Source organism: Aethalodelphis obliquidens, unplaced genomic scaffold (assembly GCF_003676395.1).
Source record: "Aethalodelphis obliquidens isolate GAN/ISIS:26980383/991018 unplaced genomic scaffold, ASM367639v1 scaffold2, whole genome shotgun sequence".
Lineage (NCBI taxonomy): Eukaryota > Metazoa > Chordata > Mammalia > Artiodactyla > Delphinidae > Aethalodelphis > Aethalodelphis obliquidens.
In genome coordinates, this window is record NW_020837946.1 from 69,396,686 (window position 1) to 69,415,581 (window position 18,896).

At 35.4% G+C, this 18,896-nt stretch overlaps 1 protein-coding gene across 15 annotated transcripts in view; it reads right to left on the bottom strand.

Moving 5' to 3' along the window:
* SLC4A10 (solute carrier family 4 member 10) overlaps positions 1-18,896 on the bottom strand; it is a 309,415-nt gene that overhangs the window by 65,520 nt on the left and 224,999 nt on the right. The window lies entirely within an intron of this gene.

Below are 18,896 nucleotides of genomic sequence, written 5' to 3' on the forward strand. Positions count from 1 at the left end.
TAATGATGGCATTTAAAGATTAGGGTACAGAAATACCCTGTTTATTATTGGGAGATTTGATTTTTATAAAGAGTAAAAATATAGCTGGCTTAAGATTATAAACAGAAATGTATCTTAATGCCTAAAGAAGGCATATTACCTATTATGAAGAAAATTATTTTTCTTCATTTCTGAAAAGAATTTTCTGTTGTTTCCCATCTGTTATCCAAAAGTAAATGAAGCCCTTATGTTTTTCCTGTTTCATCATTTGTGATTTGATAATATGAGCAGAATAAAACTAATGAAAAATATAAGCTTGAATCTGGTTAGGATGGCATACCATATTCCTTTTGCATCTAAAACATCTATATTTTCCCTTTTTACTTTACAGTCAAATACATAAAAACTATTTTCAAAATGTCTGAAGCCCAGGGGTTTTCAGGTGGTCTGCTCTAAAATATAGGCATTGATTTTATCAGGATGTTTTCTTTGCCAGCTTTGCTTAAGGGGTAGATTATTCAGTGATTTTTCCTCCTTTCTTAATGCCACCTACCATCCTTAAGGACATTAAATAATGCTGTTGCTTTAGTTCTGAGTACAAGGAAAAGTAAAGTCTCTACTTGGAAGTAATATTGAGCTGAAACATGACTCTGCCCCTTTAGGCCGATTTGACCTCTGAAAAATCACACAACCTCTTTGAGCTTCTATTAACTCATTATACATCAAATGTAATTATAACAATTGTGCAGGATCATGTTGAGCCTTAAAAGAGGCACCATAAAATATGAAAGTTTCCAGTACTATTCCTAGAATTTAGTAGATGCTCAATACAGTATATAAGTTTATGTTATGAGTTATACAGTACTTTGATATAATCGCATTAAATTTACAAATCATTCTTATGACTGCTAGGACAGGTATTTTTCTCCCCATTTAAAAATAAGAAAGTAAAGCTCAGTGGCAGGCTGGTACCATGGAAAGTCTCTAGTAGGCATAGGATTTCTGGTCTGTACTCTTTTTAAAATGCAGCCCATAGGGAACACACCCTAACAAAATGAAGACTATGTGACAAGCCCACAGCTAACATCATATTCAATGATGAAAAGTTAAAAGCATTTCCTCTAAGATCAGGAATAAAACAAGAATGCCCACTCCTTGAAGTAAGTCAGAAAGAGAAAAACAAATATCGTATATTAACACATATATGTGGAATCTGAAAAAAATTGTATAGACGATCTTATTTACAAAGCAGAAATAGAGACGTAGACGTAGAAAACAAATGTATGGATACCAAGGAGGAAGGGAGGGAATGGGATGAATTGGGAGATTGGGACTGACATATATAGACTATTGATACTATGCAAACTATAAAATAGATAACTAATGAGAACCTACTGTATAGCACAGGGAACTCTACTCAATGCTCTGTGGTGACCTAAATGGGAAGGAAATCCAAAAAGAGGGGATATATGTATACGTATAGCTGATTCACTTTGTTGTGCAGTTGAAACTAACACAACATTGTAAAGCAACATTTATACTTCAACAAAATTAAAAAAAAAAGATTGCCCACTCTTGTCACTTTCATTCAACATAGTATTAGAAGTTCTAGCCAGAGCAACCAGACAGGAAAAAACATAAAAGGAATTCAAATTGGAAAGGAACAAATTAAACTGTAACTGTTTGCAGATGACGTGATACTATACACAGAACATTCTAAAGACACCATGAAGAAACTACTAGAACTCATCAATGAATTTAGAAAGTTGCAGGATACAAAATTAATATACAGAAATCCGTTGCATTTCTATAAACTAACAATGAGAACTATCAGAAAGAGAAATTAAGAAAGTAATCTCATTTACAATTGCATCAAAAAATAAAATACCTGGGAATAAATCAAACTGAGGAGGTAAAAGACCTATGCTCAGAAAACTATAAGACACTGAATAAAGAAATTTAAGACAACACAAAAAAGATGAAAATATGTACCAGGTTTAGGGACTGGAAAAAGTAATACTCTTAAAATGACCATACTACCCAAGGCAATCTACAGATTTAATGCAATCGTTATCAAAATACCAATGGAATTTCCCACAGAACTAGAACAAATAATTGTAAAATTTGTATGGAAACCCAAAAGACCCTGAATAGCTAAAACAGTCTTAAGAAAGAACAACAAAACTAGAGCTATCACACTTCCTGATTTCAAACTATACTACAAAGCTACAATAATCAAAATGGTATGGTACTGGCACAAAAACAGAAACATAGATCAATGGAACAGAGTAGAGAGCCCAGAAATTAACCCACATTTATATTAATCTATTACAAAGGAGGCAAGAATATGCAATGGGGAAAAGACAGCCTCTTCAATAATGGTATTGGGAAAACTGGACAGCTACATACAAAGGAATCAAATTGAGCTGGTTTCTGACACCATATAAAAAATAAACTCAAAAAAAAAATAACTCAAAATGGATTAAAGACTTATATGTAAGACCTGAAACCATAAAAATTCTAGATGAAAACTTAGGTATTACACTCTTAGATATTGGTCTTAGCAAATTTTTTGGATCTGTCTCCTCAGGCAAGGGAAACAAAAACAAAAATAAACAAATGGGACTACATCAAGCTAAGAAAACTTTTGCACAGCAAAGGAACTATCAACAAAATGAAAAGGCCACCTACTGAATGGGAAAAGATATTTGAAAATGATATATCCAATAAAGGGTTAATATCCAAAATATACAAGGAACTCATACAACTCAACATCAAATAAACAAACAACCCAACTAAAAAATAGGCAGAGCACATGAATAGATTTTTTTTCAAAGAAGATGTACAGATGGCCAGCAGGCACATGAAAAGATGCTCAACATCACCAGAGTAATGCAAACTAAAACCACAGTGAGATATCACCTCACATCTGTCAGAACGGCTATTATCAAAAACACAACAAATAACAAGCATTGGTGAGAACGTGGAGAAAAGGAAATCCACATGCTCTATTGACAGGAATGTAAATACAGCCACTATAGCCACTATGGAAAACAATAGAGAGATTCCTCAAAAAGTTAGAAATAGAACTATTTCTGTAAGCAAAGGTGGTGCCTGGATTTGGCCCATGAGCCATAGCTTGTTAACTCTGCTCTAGACTTTTAGAGATATAAGGAATTTGAGAACCTATCTGACGGGGTTTTCTTAGAAGGGATTTAAGAATTGGAATTTGAGAATTTTGGAGGCAGTTATTCCTGGGTTACTAGACCAGCTTTGTAACATTTCCTAATTGTCTTATCTCGGGCAAATTATTTAAGATGTCTGTGCTTTGATATTCTCATCTCTAATTGAAGGTAATCATATATAATTTATGGAGGTGTTGGGAGAATTAGAAAAGACACTTAAAGTACTCAGGACAGTGTCAGGCACACAGGAAGCACCTGGAAGGTGTTAGCTGTGACAATCACCAATCCATTTTACAGAGGAGGGAGCAGAAGTCTAGACCCAGTTAAGGACTTGCCTAAGGTTACAGTAATAGTGGCAGAACCAGCCGTGCTTGTGCAAGTCGCAAACCTTTTGAGCCTCTGTCACTTGAACTGCAAAATGAGGGGGTCGGACAACATCTTCTCTTGGGACCTTCTAGTTCCACTGCCATCATTCTACTAACTGGCACCCTAGGGCTTAAAGAACTAATTTACCTCGGTAAGTACATTCCTTACAGTCTGGAAATGACTTCATACGCAGCATCAGTAAACTGGCAGAAAAATCAGGCATTGGAGAGGGAGACTCTGATTTAGCATTAATAAACATACATATATCTATATATAATGTATAATTATGAATATTATATAATATATATTATATATCTTTTTTTAGTCACATATCTTAAATATCTAGGAAGGGAGCCAAGTCCTTGGCAATTAGTATGATGAATAATTGCACTGAATACATTTCAAGTCGTTCTTGGATATGTCTCAGGGACTTTTGTGCTACACATTCTTATAACAAGTCAAGTATTTATGCATGTTCAGATTATTTTGACAAAATGATTAAAGTAATGAGATGGAAAAAAAATAGAACTACAATATGATCCAGCAATTCTACTTCTGGGTATGTATTCAAAGAAAAGGAAAACACTAATTTGGAAAAAATGCACCCCTGTATTCATTGCAATATTATTTACAATAGCCAAGATATGGAAGCAACCTAAGTGGCAATTAATAGGTGAATAGATATGGAAGCAACCTAAGTGGTGATTAATAGATGAATGGATAATGTGTGTGTATACATATATACACACACACACACACACACACACCACACACACACAATGGAATATTAACCATACAAAACAATGAAATCTTGCCATTTGTGACAATATGAATGGACCCAGAGGGTATTATGCTAAGTGAAATAGGTTAGACAGAGAAAGACAAATACTGTATGATTTCATTTATGTGTGGAATCTAAAAAATAAAACAAATGAACAAACATAACAAAACAGAAACAGAGTCATAGATACAGAGAACACACAGGCTGTTGCCAAGAAGGGAGAGGAGTGAGTGGAGGAGAGAAATAGGTGAGGGAGATTAAGAGGTACAAACATTCAGTTACAAAATAAATGAGTCACAGGTATGAAATGTACAGTGTGGGGAATATAGTCAATAATTACATAATATCTTTGTATGAAGACAGATGGTAACTAGATTATCATGGTGATCATTTTGAAATGTATAGAAATATTGAATCACTATGTTTTGTACCAGGAACTAATATAGCATTGTAGGTCAATTATACTTCAAAACATACAAACAAACTCATGAAAAAGAGATCAGATTTGTGGTTACCAGTGGCAGGGGGTGGGGATGATGAAGGCAGTCAAAAGGTACAAAATTCCAGCTGTAAGATAAATAAGTACCACAGATTTAATGTACAACATGATAAATATAATTAACACTGTTGTATATCATATATGAAATTAAAAGAGTAAATCCTAAGAGTTCTCATCACAAGGAAAAAAACTTTTGTTCTATTTCTTTAATTTGGTATCTATACAGGATGATGAATGTTCACTAAGTCATTGTGGTAATCATTTCATTATGTATATAAGTCAAACCACCATGCTGTATACCTTAAACTTAAACAGTGCTATATGTCAATGATATCTCAATTAAACTAGAAGAGAAAAAAAAGGATATGCCCAAATATACTGAAACCGAAGAAAGCCAAAGATAAAGAGAAAATCTTAACAACATCTAGGGAAAAAGACATTGTTTTTAAAGAGCAACAGTAGGATTGACAATGACTTCTCCTGAGCTAAAATTGAAACCAATGGAATGAGGTTATTAACAGGCTAAAAGAAAACATTTGGCAATCCAGAATTCTATAACTAGTCAAATATTCATCAAGAATAAAGGTGAAATGGGTGAAGGTGAACAAAAGGTACAAACTTCTAGTTATAAGATAAATAAGTTCTGGGGATGTAATGGACCACATGGTGACTATTGTTAACAACACTTAATTGTATATTTGAAAGTTGCTAAGAGAGTAGATCTTAAAAGTTCTCATCACAAGAAAAATATTAACTATGTGTGGTGATGGATGTTATTATTAAACTTATTGTGATGATCATTTCACAATATACATATATATCATTAAATCACTATGTTGTGCACACCAAAAAATGGAGCCCATGGAAGGTGGGGTGGGCAAAGGAAGCTTCCTTTACTAACATTGTCTTATTTCCAGTCTAACTTTACTCTGTAACAGAACCAGATGGCTAAGAATATTCTAGAACTGTGGATACTGGCCCCAGTGTTATGCATTTTATTATTCCAAAAAAGATCTAGTAGGTTAGGAGATGACAGGGTACAGATTTAATCCATAAACCAAGACATTTATACCTGTGTTCCAAATTATAATCAGAAAACAAATACATATCAACCACTTTATTCTTACACTCTTGTTATGTAACAAATATTGCAAAAAAATTTTTTTTAAAAAAGAACAGGTATCTGCCATATTTTTCTACATAAGTTGTCATAATTTGAAAGAATGTAAAAATAAATCTTTTCAAGGTAAGGTCCAAGGCCTCCAACCTTGTGAGGAAGAGATATTTTTTATATTCCCGATGCTTTTAAATCTCTGGGCATGGTTCTGAGAATAAAGTATACTGAAGGTGGTGAGGGGAGGGTCAAAATGCTACCTGCCTTCGCTTCCCAGCAGGGAATCCCAGCTAACTAAGCATGTGGGAGTGAGGAAGCAGCAAACGGCTTGGAAAGCTGCTCCGAGATCTGCCAGCTAAAACTTCAAGGTCCTGCTGAAAGACGGTGTCCAATTCATTGGTCAGGGATCCCTAAGTTACAGCCGTGTGAACATGTGCCTGTTTTTTGAAACTGGCATATGCTCCCTAAAGTCCCCTTTTTAGAATCATAACAAGTATTTAAACTGCTACAGAGATCAGAATAATTATTTTAGATATTTGCATAGGTATATACATTTATGTTCTGCTCAGGCTTAAATCATCTGATCATACAGAATAACTGCCTCAACTCGTTACCCAGCCTTGTCATGAATTCAAATAATGATAGCATAGTTAGCTATTGCCATAGATAGCACAGTTAGCTATTCGGCAGTAATGCTGCCGAAAAGAAAACAGTTAATATCATTCATTAGAAGCAATAGTCTCTTTCTTGTTAAAGTAGATTAGTAATATATTGCCTGAATCTGCTGTATCAAGCACCAATACTTTTCAGGTAGCTAATGATTAAAATTCTCCAAGTTAGGGCTTCCCTGGTGGCGCAGTGGTTGAGAATCCGCCTGCTAATGCAGGGGACACGGGTTTGAGCCCTGGTCTGGGGAGATCCCACATGCAGCTGAGCAACTAAGCCCAGGCACCACAACTACTGAGCCTACGTACTGCAACTACTGAAGCTCGCGTGCCTAGAGCCCATGCTCCGCAACAAGAGAAGCCACTGCAATGAGAAGCCCGTGCACCACAACAAAGAGTAGCCCCTGCTCTCCGCAATTAGAGAAAGCCCATGCACGGCAACAAAGACCCAACACAGCCAAAAATAAATAAATTTTTAAAAAAATTCTTCAAGTTGGTCATTTTGCTAATTTACCTCAGAAAAAAAAGGCCCAACACCATAGTTTAATAGAAAATTATTTGAATATTCTGAAAATTAGGTGAAAGTAAATTTACATATGATAAAAGGAAACTAAAATGTAAAATAGAGACTATATGACAAGTTTCTTGCAGAAGTAACACAACAAGGGAGAAAGATAACACTATAGTAGATGCATGAATACATCTACGTATAAATGTATGTGTGTGTGTATACATATATATATATGCTTTCCTTAGCTACTGTATATTTATGCATATAGATAAGATATGCATACAGCTACCATATGCATGGCAGAAGGCACTTTGTTTTCTAGTTTAGTAGTTTGATTTCTACATTTTATAGATGGAGGAAACTGAGTGTTTGATAACTCATCCAAGGTCATAGTGATTAGATTTGAATCCAGGTCTTCTTGACCCTGAAACTTCTGCTTTTTTCTCTATAATATGCTTCATCTAGATATAACGGTGCCATTTCCATTAGCATAGCCAGAAGAGTGAGATGGCTCCAGAATAAATTAAGTAATACACCATTAATGTATGGTCTTCTCAGCTTCCCCTTTCAGGACCCCTCTCCTTTAAGATATTCCTCCCAAAACATCCTGCAACCCTGCCTTCACATCATGACAACTACACCGCTACCCCTGCCCAACTTCCAGATTCCTATTTTCTCATAGCCTCACGTAAACCTGGCCACCGGGCTAGTATCACTTCTCCATTCACTTTGCTTGCTGTGTGCACCATTCTCTCAGGGCTATGGTCTCTGTTTTCCTATGTGCTGGCACTGTATTAGTGAGGACAATGGCGTAATGTGTTACTCCATTCCTGGGAGTGTATTTACATTTCAACAGTGACTTTCCAAAAGTATTAAGAAGTTTGGGATAAAAATGTCAAGCTCATAGGGGAGACATTTTTTTTTGGAGAGTTAGGTCTGTAAGTGGACATTAGTTATCTATGCCTCCTTGTCAGGCCTATCTCTGGTTAATAATATTCCTCTTCCATAAATCAATTCCAAGGAGGAAAAATATGTTTTTTACCTAAAAGATTTATATGTCATAGGTATCATGTATAGCCAACCAAATCACCATTCTTTCCTGAGTCCACACCTCTAATATTTGAAATCTCAGCAGATAGTCCTCAGAGGCTGCACACTTGTACGGGAAGTTTGAAAAAGATCTCTGTACCAACCCTTGGTAGATCAAAGAGGCCTTTGGCTGAGATTTTATGTCCTTAAAATGACAAAAGCAGATATTCTAAAATAAGTCAAGATAAAATGAGAAAAATCCCACTTTCCTCTTTTTTACCTATACTGATGAACTTAGTCCAAATATTTTTCATCTAAAACTACAAAAAAGAAAAGAAAAAAAAAAAAAACTAGAGAAAGCAATAAGCTTTTGGAATAAGCTCTTCTGTTACTTACATCTCCAAAATAATGTTTAGTGACTCTGGCCATAAGATGGAAATATTAATGCAAAAAAGAAAATCTTTAGGTGCATAAAATAGCCTGGTGCCTATGACATTGGACTTTGGACTCTCCAGCCAGAGTTCCTGTATCAGTCAAATCCAAGCACTTAACTGAGTGACCTTAGACAAGTTACTTAGTGTCTCTATATTTTAGTATTTTTAAAGTCGAGATAGTGACAGCAATCAACCTCATAGGGTTATTATGAGGGTAAAAATGAGTTAATATAGGTAAAAGCACCTAGAACAGGGTCTAGCATAAGTAAATATTAATTAGGTGTTAGGTATCATCATTGTTGTGGTGGTTATTACAATTGTGGCTACCACCAGCTCATAGATTGGAAAGTTCAACAATCCAAAGGCAAAAGAATGGGCAGTATCTGCACTTTTTCTATATTTTTTGAAACACCAGTATAAAATGCCATAATTAGTGTTGGATTGTTTGGCTTAAAATATACTCTTCACCAAACACAACCTCTAGTACCCTTTACTCCCCAAAGAAAAGTATGCTCTAAGCCATCTTAATTATATAAATGGCTACAGAATGATTAGATAAACATTATAATTAAATGCCTGCATCCAGAAGTCTTTGCTTTTGTTTCAAGGCTAATGGAGGTGATCAGTCTTCTCTACACAAGAAGAGCTTATGGCTGCCTTCTAGAAAACATAATTTGGTAGAACTCCCTTCAACATTATTACTAATTTTAGTCCCTAGGTTGCAGATGCTCTGCTTTTGCCTTTGTAGTTATTATTAGTACCTTTCTGTAAGCGCTGAACAGTAATGATTTGTGATTCTTTTTTTTTTTTAAGTCTCTTTATTGATTAAATCACCTTAAGAGTGCTGTGTAGCAAGTTAGGTATTAACATTAGGCATAAAATCAGAGAGTTATGATGTATCTATAGAAGCCAAACATGTTTTTACACCTATTCATTTTTCTTTTTCATAAAGTATTTTGAATTTCAAAAATAAAAAAACCACACTACAGAATATTTATAAAATAAAAAATGAAAAAGAAATCTCTCAGAATCTTTCCACCAATAACTGTAATTTTTGGTATATATCATTCAGTAATTCTTATGTATATTTTCAACATTTTTATGAGCACATGAGCATTTCTAATCTCTTTTATATAGAACTATAATGTAAGTATTTTCTGTTTGCTCATTACTCTTCATAAGCATCGTTTTTAATGGATGTGGCATAGTTTACTCATTCTTCTATTACTAAACCTTTAATTTCTTTCTATTAAGATGACTATTTAAATAATACAGTCTCTATGAATACATCTATTTCCATGTTTCAGATTTTATTCTTAGGAGAGATTCTGTAAGTACTTAATACTTTTCTCTCTAATAAATTATTTAAACTTATAGCTATAATATATTATGAAGAAAATAGCTTTTCAAAAATGTGCAAAATAACTTTGCAAAACACCACCACTACTAGCTAACACTAAAAACATAAATACTTTCTCCATGAAATTTTTCTTAAACTTTTTCTCATCAGAATTTTATCTCCATTCAAATAGCTATAGGCTCTCCTTGGCCTCCAAATACAAATAACTTTGGAAGTATTTCTCACTCTCATGGCATTCTGTACCTTTATAACATTTATGTCAAGTATAATTAAGTAATTATTTGTATAATATTTAATGTCTAAGTCTTTCAATAGATAATATGCTCCATTGGGGCAGAGACCCATCTATGGTGCTACTTTTACACCCAAGTATCTGGAACATAGCATGTAGTCTTCTTTGTTCGTTCAATGATTTAACAGGTTAAAATTATTTTGTACAGAGTATTATGCTAGGTGCTATGGGGAATACATAGACACATATGACAGTTACTGCCTTTAAGGAGTTATAATAAAATTGAGGTTTTACTATCATTTTTATTTTTTTATCATAGAAAAAAAATTCATGGGCTTTAAAACCAAATGAACCTACAAAACGAAAAAACAACCCACTGAATGAGAGAAGATATTTGCAAATGATATGACTGATAAAGGGTTAATATCCAAAATATATAAACAGTTCAACTGTTTATATTTACAACTCAATATCAAAAAACATGCACACAGGGGCTTCCTTGGTGGCACAGTGGTTGAGAGTCCGCCTGCTGATGCAGGGGACACGGGTTCATGCCCCGGTCCGGGAAGATCCCACATGCCGTGGAGTGGCTGGGCCTATGCACTATGGCCACTGAACCTGCGTGTCCGGAGCCTGTGCTCTGCAACGGGAGAGGCCACAACAGTGAGAGGCCTGCATACCGCAAAAAAAAAAAAAAAAAAAAAATGCACACGCGCGCGCGCGCACACACACACACACACACACACACAACCTGATTAAAAAAGGGCAGAAAACTTGAATAGACATTTTTCTAAAGAAGATATACAGATGGCCAACAGGCACACGAAAAGATGTTTAACATCACTAATTACCAGAGAAATACAAATCAAAACCTTAATGAGATATCACCCACACCTGTCAAAATGGCTATCATCAAAAAGTCTACAAATAACAAATGTTAGCATGGGTGTGGAAAAAAGGGAACCCTCCTGCACTGTTGGTGGGAATGTAAATTGGTACAACCACTGTGGAAAACGGTATGGAGTTCCTCAAAAATCTAAAAATAGAACTACCATATGATCCAGCAGTTACACTCCTGGGTATATATCTGAAAAAAACAACTAATTTGAAAATATACACAAACCCAATATCTATAGTAGCATTCTTTACAGTAGCCAAGATATTGGCAACCTAAGTGTTCATCAACAGAGGAATGGATAAAGAAAGTGAGATAGATATATATATATACTTAGCCATAAAAAAGAATGAAATTCTGCCATTTGCAGCAGCATGGATGGACCTAAAGGGTATTATGCTTAATGAAATAAGTCAGACACAGAAAAACAAATACTTTATGTTTTCATTTATATGTAGAATGTAAAAAATAAAACAAATGAATGAATATAACAAAACAGAAACAGACTCCCAGATATAGAGAACAAACTAGTGGTTAGCCAGTGGGGAGAGTGAAGTGGGGAGGGGAAAGATAGGCATAGGGGATTAAGAGATACAAATTACTATGTAAAAATAAGTAAGCAACAAGGGCACAAGAGGGCAGACAGCAGAAGCAAGACTACAATCCTGCAGCCTGTGGAACAAAAACCACATTGACAGAAAGATAGAAAAGATAAAAAGGCAGAGGGCTATGTACCAGATGAAGGAACAAGATAAAACCCCAGAAAAACAACTAAATGAAGTGGAGATAGGGAACCTTCCAGAAAAAGAATTCAGAATAATGATAGTGAAGATGATCCAGGACCTCAGAAGAAAAATGGAGGCAAAGATCGAGAAGATACAAGAAATGTTTAACAAAGAACTAGAAGAATTAAAGAACAAACAACAGAGATAAACAATAAAATAACTGAAATGAAAACTACACTAGAAGGAATCAATAGCATAATAACTGAGGCAGAAGAAGGATAAGTGACCTGGAAGACAGAATGGTGGAATTCACTGCTGCGGAGCAGAATAAAGAAAAAAGAATGAAAAGAAATGAAGACAGCCTGAGAGACTTCTGGGACAACATTAAATGCAGCAACATTCGCATTATAGGGGTCCCAGAAGAGGAGAGAGAGAAAGGACCCGAGAAAATATTTGAAGAGATTATAGTCGAAAACTTCCCTAACATGGAAAATGAAGTAGCCACCCAAGTCCAGGAAGTACAGCGAGTCCCGTACAGGATAAACCCAAGGAGAAACCCATCAAGACACATAATAATCAAATTGGCAAAAATTAAAGACAAAGAAAAAGTATTGAAAGCAGCAAGGGAAAAATGACAAATAACATACAAGGGAATTCCCATAAGGTTAACAGCTGATTTCTCAGCAGAAACTCTACAAGCCAGAAGGGAGTGGCATGATATACTTAAAGTGATGAAAGGGAAGAACCTACAACCAAGATTACTCTACCCGGCAAGAATCTCATGCAGATTTGATGGAGAAATCAAAATCTTTACAGACAAGCAGAAGTTCAGAGAATTCAGCACCACCAAACCAGCTCTACAACAAATGTTAAAGGAACTTCTCTAAGTGCAAAACACAAGAGAAGAAAAGGACCTACAAGAACAAACACAAAACAATTAGGAAAATGGTAATGGGAACATACATATCGATAATTACCTTAAATGTAAATGGATTAAATGCTCCCACAAAAAGACACAGGCTTGCTGAATGGATACAAAAACAAGATCCATATATATGCTGTCTACAAGAGACCCACTTCAGACCTAGGGACACATTCAGACTGAAAGTGAGGGGATGGAAAAAGATATTCCACGCAAATGGAAATCAAAAGAAAGCTGGTATAGCAATACTCCTATCAGATAAAATAGACTTTAAAATAAAGAATGTTACAAGAGACAAGGAAGGACATTACATAATGATCAAGGGATCAATCCAAGAAGAAGATATAACAATTATAAACATATAGGCACCCAACATAGGAGCACCTCAATACATAAGGCAACTGCTAACAGCTATAAAAGAGGAAATCGACAGTAACACAATTATAGTGGGGGACTTTAACACCTCATTTACACCAATGGGCAGATCATCCAAAATGAATATAAATAAGGAAACAGAAGCTTTAAATGACACAATAGATCAGAGAGCTTTAATTGATATTTATAAGACATGCCATCCAAAAACAGGAGATTACACTTTCTTCTCAAGTGTGCATGGAACATTCTCCAGGAGAGATCACATCTTGGGTCACAAATCAAGGCTCAGTAAACTCAAGAAAATCGAAATCATACAAGTATCTTTTCTGAGCACAACACTATGAGATTAGAAATGAATTACAGGGAAATAAAAACGTAAAAAACACAAACACATGGAGGCCAAACAATATGTTACTAAATAACCAAGAGATCACTGAAGAAATCAAAGAGGAAATCAAAAAATACCTAGAGACAAATGACAATGAAAACATGACGATCCAAAGCCTATGGGATGCAGCAAAAGCAGTTCTAAGAGGGAAGTTTATAGCTATACAATCCTACCTCAAGAAACAAGAAAAATCTTAAGTAAACAATCTAACCTTACACCTAAAGGAACTAGAGAAAGAAGAACAAACAAAACCCAAAGTTAGCAGAGGAAAGAAATCATAAAGGTGAGAGCAGAAATAAATGAAATAGAAACAAAGAAAACAATAGCAAAGATCAATAAAACTAAAAGCTGGTTCTTTGAGAAGATAAACAAAATTGATGAACCATAAGCCAGACTCATCAAGAAAAAGAGGGAGAGGACTCAAATCAATAAAATTAGAAATGATAAAGGAGAAGTTACAACAGACATTGCAGAAATACAAAGCTTCCTAAGAGACTACTACAAGCAACTCTATGGCAACAAAATGGACAACCTGGAAGAAATGGACAGATCCTTAGAAAGGTATAACCTTCCAAGACTGAACCAGGAAGAAATAGAAAATATGAACAGACCAATCACAAGTAATGAAATTGAAACTGTGGTTAAAAATCTTCCAACAAGGGCTTCCCTGGTGGTGCAGTGGTTGAGAGTCCGCCTGCCGATGCAGGGGACGCAGGTTTGTGCCCCAGTCTGGGAAAATCCCACATGACGTGGAGTGGCTGGGCCCATGAGCCATGGCCACTGAGCCTGCGCGTCCGGAGCCTGTGCTTCGCAACGGGAGAGGCCACAACAGTGAGAGGCCCGCGTACCGCAAAAAAAAAAAAAAAAAAAATCTTCCAACAAGCAAAAGTCCAGGACCAGAGGGCTTCACAGGTGAATTCTATCAAACATTTAGAGAAGAGCTAACACCTATCCTTCTCAAACTCTTCCAAAAAATTGCGGAGGAAGGAGCACTCCCAAACTCATTCTGTGAAGCCACAGTCACCCTGACACCAAAACCAGACAAGGATGCTACAGAAAAAGAAAATTACAGACCAGTATCACTGATGAACATAGATGTAAAAATCCTCAACAAAATACTAGGAAACAGAATCCAACAACACATTAAAAGGATCATAAGCCATGATCAAGTGGGATTTATCCCAGGGATGCAAGGATTCTTCAGTATACACAAATCAACAATGTGACATACCATATTAACAAATTGAAGAATAAAAACCATATGATCATCTCAATAGATGCAGAAAAAGCTTTTGACAAAATTCAACACCGATTTATGATAAAAACTGTCCAAATAGTGGGCATAGAGGGAAGCTACCTGAACATAGTAAAGGCCATATACAACAAACCCACAGCAAACATCATTCTCAATGGTGAAAAACTGAAAGCATTTCTTCTAAGATCAGGAAGAAGACAAGGATGTCCACTCTTACCACGATTTTTCAACATAGTTTTGGAAGTCCTAGCCATGGCAATCAGAGAAGAAAAAGAAATAAAAAGAAAGAAATTGGAAAAGAAGAAGTAAAACTGTCACTGTTTGCAGATGACATGATACAATACATAGAGAATCCTAAAGATGCCACCAGAAAACTACTAGAGCTAATCAATGAATTAGGTAAAGTTGCAGGATACAAAATTAATGCACAGAAATCTCTTGCATTCCTATACACTAATGATGAAATATCTGAAAGAGAAATTAAGGAAACACTCCCATTTACCATTGCAACAAAAAGAATAAAATACCTAGGAAGAAACTTACCTAGGGAGACAAAAGACCCGTATGCAGAAACTATAAGACACTGATGAAAGAAATTAAAGATGATACCAACAGATGGAGAGATATACCATGTTCTTGGATTGGAAGAATCAATATTATGAAAATGACTATACTACCCAGAGCAATCTATAGATTCAATGCAAACCCTATGAAATTACCAATGGCATTTTTTATGGAACTAGAACAAAAAATCTTAAAATTTGTATGGAGACACAAAAGACCCCCAAATAGCCAAAGCAGCCTTGAGGGAAAAAAATTGGAGCTGGAGGAATCAGACTCCCTGACTTCAGACTACACTATCAAGCTACAGTAATCAAGATAATATGGTACTTACACACAAACAGAAACAAAGATCAATGGAACAAGATAGAAAGCCCAGAGGTAAACCTATGCACCTAATGGTCAACTAATCTATGACAAAGAAGGCAAGGATACATAATGGAGAAACGACAGTCCCTTCAATAGGTGGTGCTGGGAAAACTGGACAGCTACATGTAAAAGAATGCAATTAGAACACTCCCTAACACCATACACAAAAAGAAACTCAAAATGGATTAGAGACCTAAATGTAAGACCGGACACTATAAAATTCTTATAAGAAAACACAGGAAGAACACTCTTTGACATAAATCACAGCAAGATCTTTTTTGATCCACCTCCTAGAGTAATGGAAATAAAAACAAAAATAAACAAATGGGACCTAATGAAACTTGAAAGCTTTTGCACAGCAAAGGAAACCATAAACAAGACAAAAAGACAACCCTCAGAATGGGAGAAAATATTTGCACATGAATCAATGGACAAAGGATTAGTCTCCAAAATATATAAACAGCTCATGCAGCTCAATATTAAAAAAACAAACAACCCAATCCAAAAATGGGCAGAAGACCTAAATAGACATTTCTCCAAAGAAGACATACAGATGGCCAAGAAGCACATGAAAAGCTGCTCAACATCACTAATTATTAGAGAAATGCAAATCAAAACTACAATGAGGTATCACGTCACACCAGTTAGAATGGGCACCATCAGACAATCTACAAACAACAAATGCTGGAGAGGGTGTGGAGGAAAGGAACCCTCTTGCACTGTTGGTGGGAATGTAAATTGATACAGCCACTCTGGAGAACAGTATGGAGGTTCCTTAAAAAACTAAAAATAGAATTACCATGTGATCCAGCAATCCCACTACTGGGCATATACCCAGAGAAAACCATAATTCAAAAAGACACGTGCACCCATGTTCATTGCAGCACTATTTACAATAGCTAGGTCATGGAAGCAACCTAAATGCCCATCGACAGATGAATGGATAAAGAAGATGTGGCACATATATACAATGGAATATTACTCAGCCATAAAAAGGAGCGAAATTGGGTCATTTGTTGAGATGTGGATGGATCTAGAGACTGTCATACAGGGTGAAGTAAGTCAGAACGAGAAAAACAAGTATCGTATATTAATGCATATATGTGGAACCTAGAAAAATGTTACAGATGAACCGGTTTGCAGGGCAGAAATTGAGACACAGAAGTAGAGAACAAACGTATGGACACCAAGGGGGGAAAGCCGCAGGGGGTGGAGGTGGTGATGTGATGAATCGGGCGATTGGGATTGACATATATACACTGATGTGTATAAAATTGATGACTAATAAGAACTTGCTGTATAAAAAAGTAAATAAAATAAAATTCAAAAATGAAAACAAAAAGCAACAAGTATATGTTGTACAGCACCAGAGAATATAGCCATTATTTTACAATGACTTTAAACAGAGTATAATCTATAAGAATATTGCATCACTATGCTGCACACCTGAAACTAATATAATATTGTAAAACAACTACATTTTAATAAAAAAAAGTATACCTGAGTTTGACTCTCATTTACCATTCATTGGTTCTGGGATATTGAGCAAATTAATTAACTTATTGGAACCTCAGATTGATCATCTGAGGGGTAATAATTATACCATAGATTATTGTGAGGCTTAAATAAAGCCATGTATGCAAATTTTTGTTATTGCTCATATAAATTATAAGGCATTCCATAATTACTTGTTGAATGAATGAATAAAGCCTTGCTAATTTTTGCTCTTCTTTCTTTTTTTCCCCAGTTTGTTTATTTTCTTCTCATTACCATTGTCTCAGTCAATAATCAGGACTTAAACATTCCATACCAAGGTTATTGCTCTTTGCTCCACTTCCTATGATCACCTTCTAATCTATTATCACATAATTATTCCCAGAGCTTTGTCATTACCCCCAATGATCTTTTACAATAAAACTCATTACAATTTTTAAGACTTTCTGCCAACTGGTCCCAGGATTTCATCTATCTACCTTGGTGCCCTCAACTCTAATTATGACCTGCTCATGCAGAGATAATGAAGAGAGAGAAAAACAGATACGCCATATATAAGAAACTCAAGTTACAGGTACAACAGAGGTGGAGTGATAAATTAAGGTAGTTTTTTACTTCTTCTCCTGGACCATTAAATATATGTCTAGTATAAATACTTAACCATGCCAGGTTGCAATGATTTGACTATGCATTGCCTCTAGCTCCCTCATCACTTATTGATTTAACAAATTCTCTGTGTGCAGCCACTGCGTAGCTGTGCAGCCACTGCGTAGCTAAAGCACATCTCTAGTCTCTTCTTGTTAATCACTGAGCTCCTTTAGAGTGGAGACCATATTCATTTTCACACTATCAATGTTAACACAATTCAGAGAAAAGCAATAGATGTTGAAAGAATGAGCCTAATAAGAGAATTTAAGAACAAAATGGCAAATCTACTTATTATACCTTAAACATTTTGCTCTATCCTTCCTTTGAGTTTTGTAAGTTGCTATTTTCCTGAAATGGAAAATAAATTTGTTTACACAGGAACTGATTTGATGAGCACCACCTGGCCCTAATTACCTCATTCTATGGTTTGTCAAAAGACTTTAATTTCCCATAATAAAACTTTTTTTTAATTGAATGAAAGATTGTTTAAATTCTACAGTGCTTTACAGTTTTCAAAAGTTTTCACACACATGATTTCATATAATCCTATAATAACCCCTTTTACCCTTTTCTCCTATATTGCTACTCCCCCCTTCCCTTTCCCCACTGGTAACCACTAGTTTGTTCTCTGTATCCGTGGGTCTGTTTCTCATAAAACTTATTCTTAGAAAGAAATTACAAAATAATGTATCCACACAATGCCAGTTGAACACTCCAAAATATACAAAGAGAACAAGGCTTTTTTTTTCAGTTTTTTCTTCTGTCCCCAAAGTATTATAAGTGTGGTAGGTATCCTCCCAGAGCTCTTATTCCCTACATATTTCACATGTACTTCCTGTGTATTTTTGAGGGTTAAGATGTTGTCTCTAGAAGGCTGCTCTTAGGGGCTTACCCAAAGCAACTAACTAGGATATTGGTATAGATTCCTATCTTTTAATCCAAATTATTATCAAGTTTCTTAAAAATAAGGTAAAGTGGGCTTCAATGTGATACAACAAAATTCATCTCCAGCCAAGATTTTTTTCTCTTCTTGTCAAATACCTATTTACAGGGAATCATTATAATCAAAATAAGCACTTTTATGCTCTAAAATAAGAATCCATTTTACT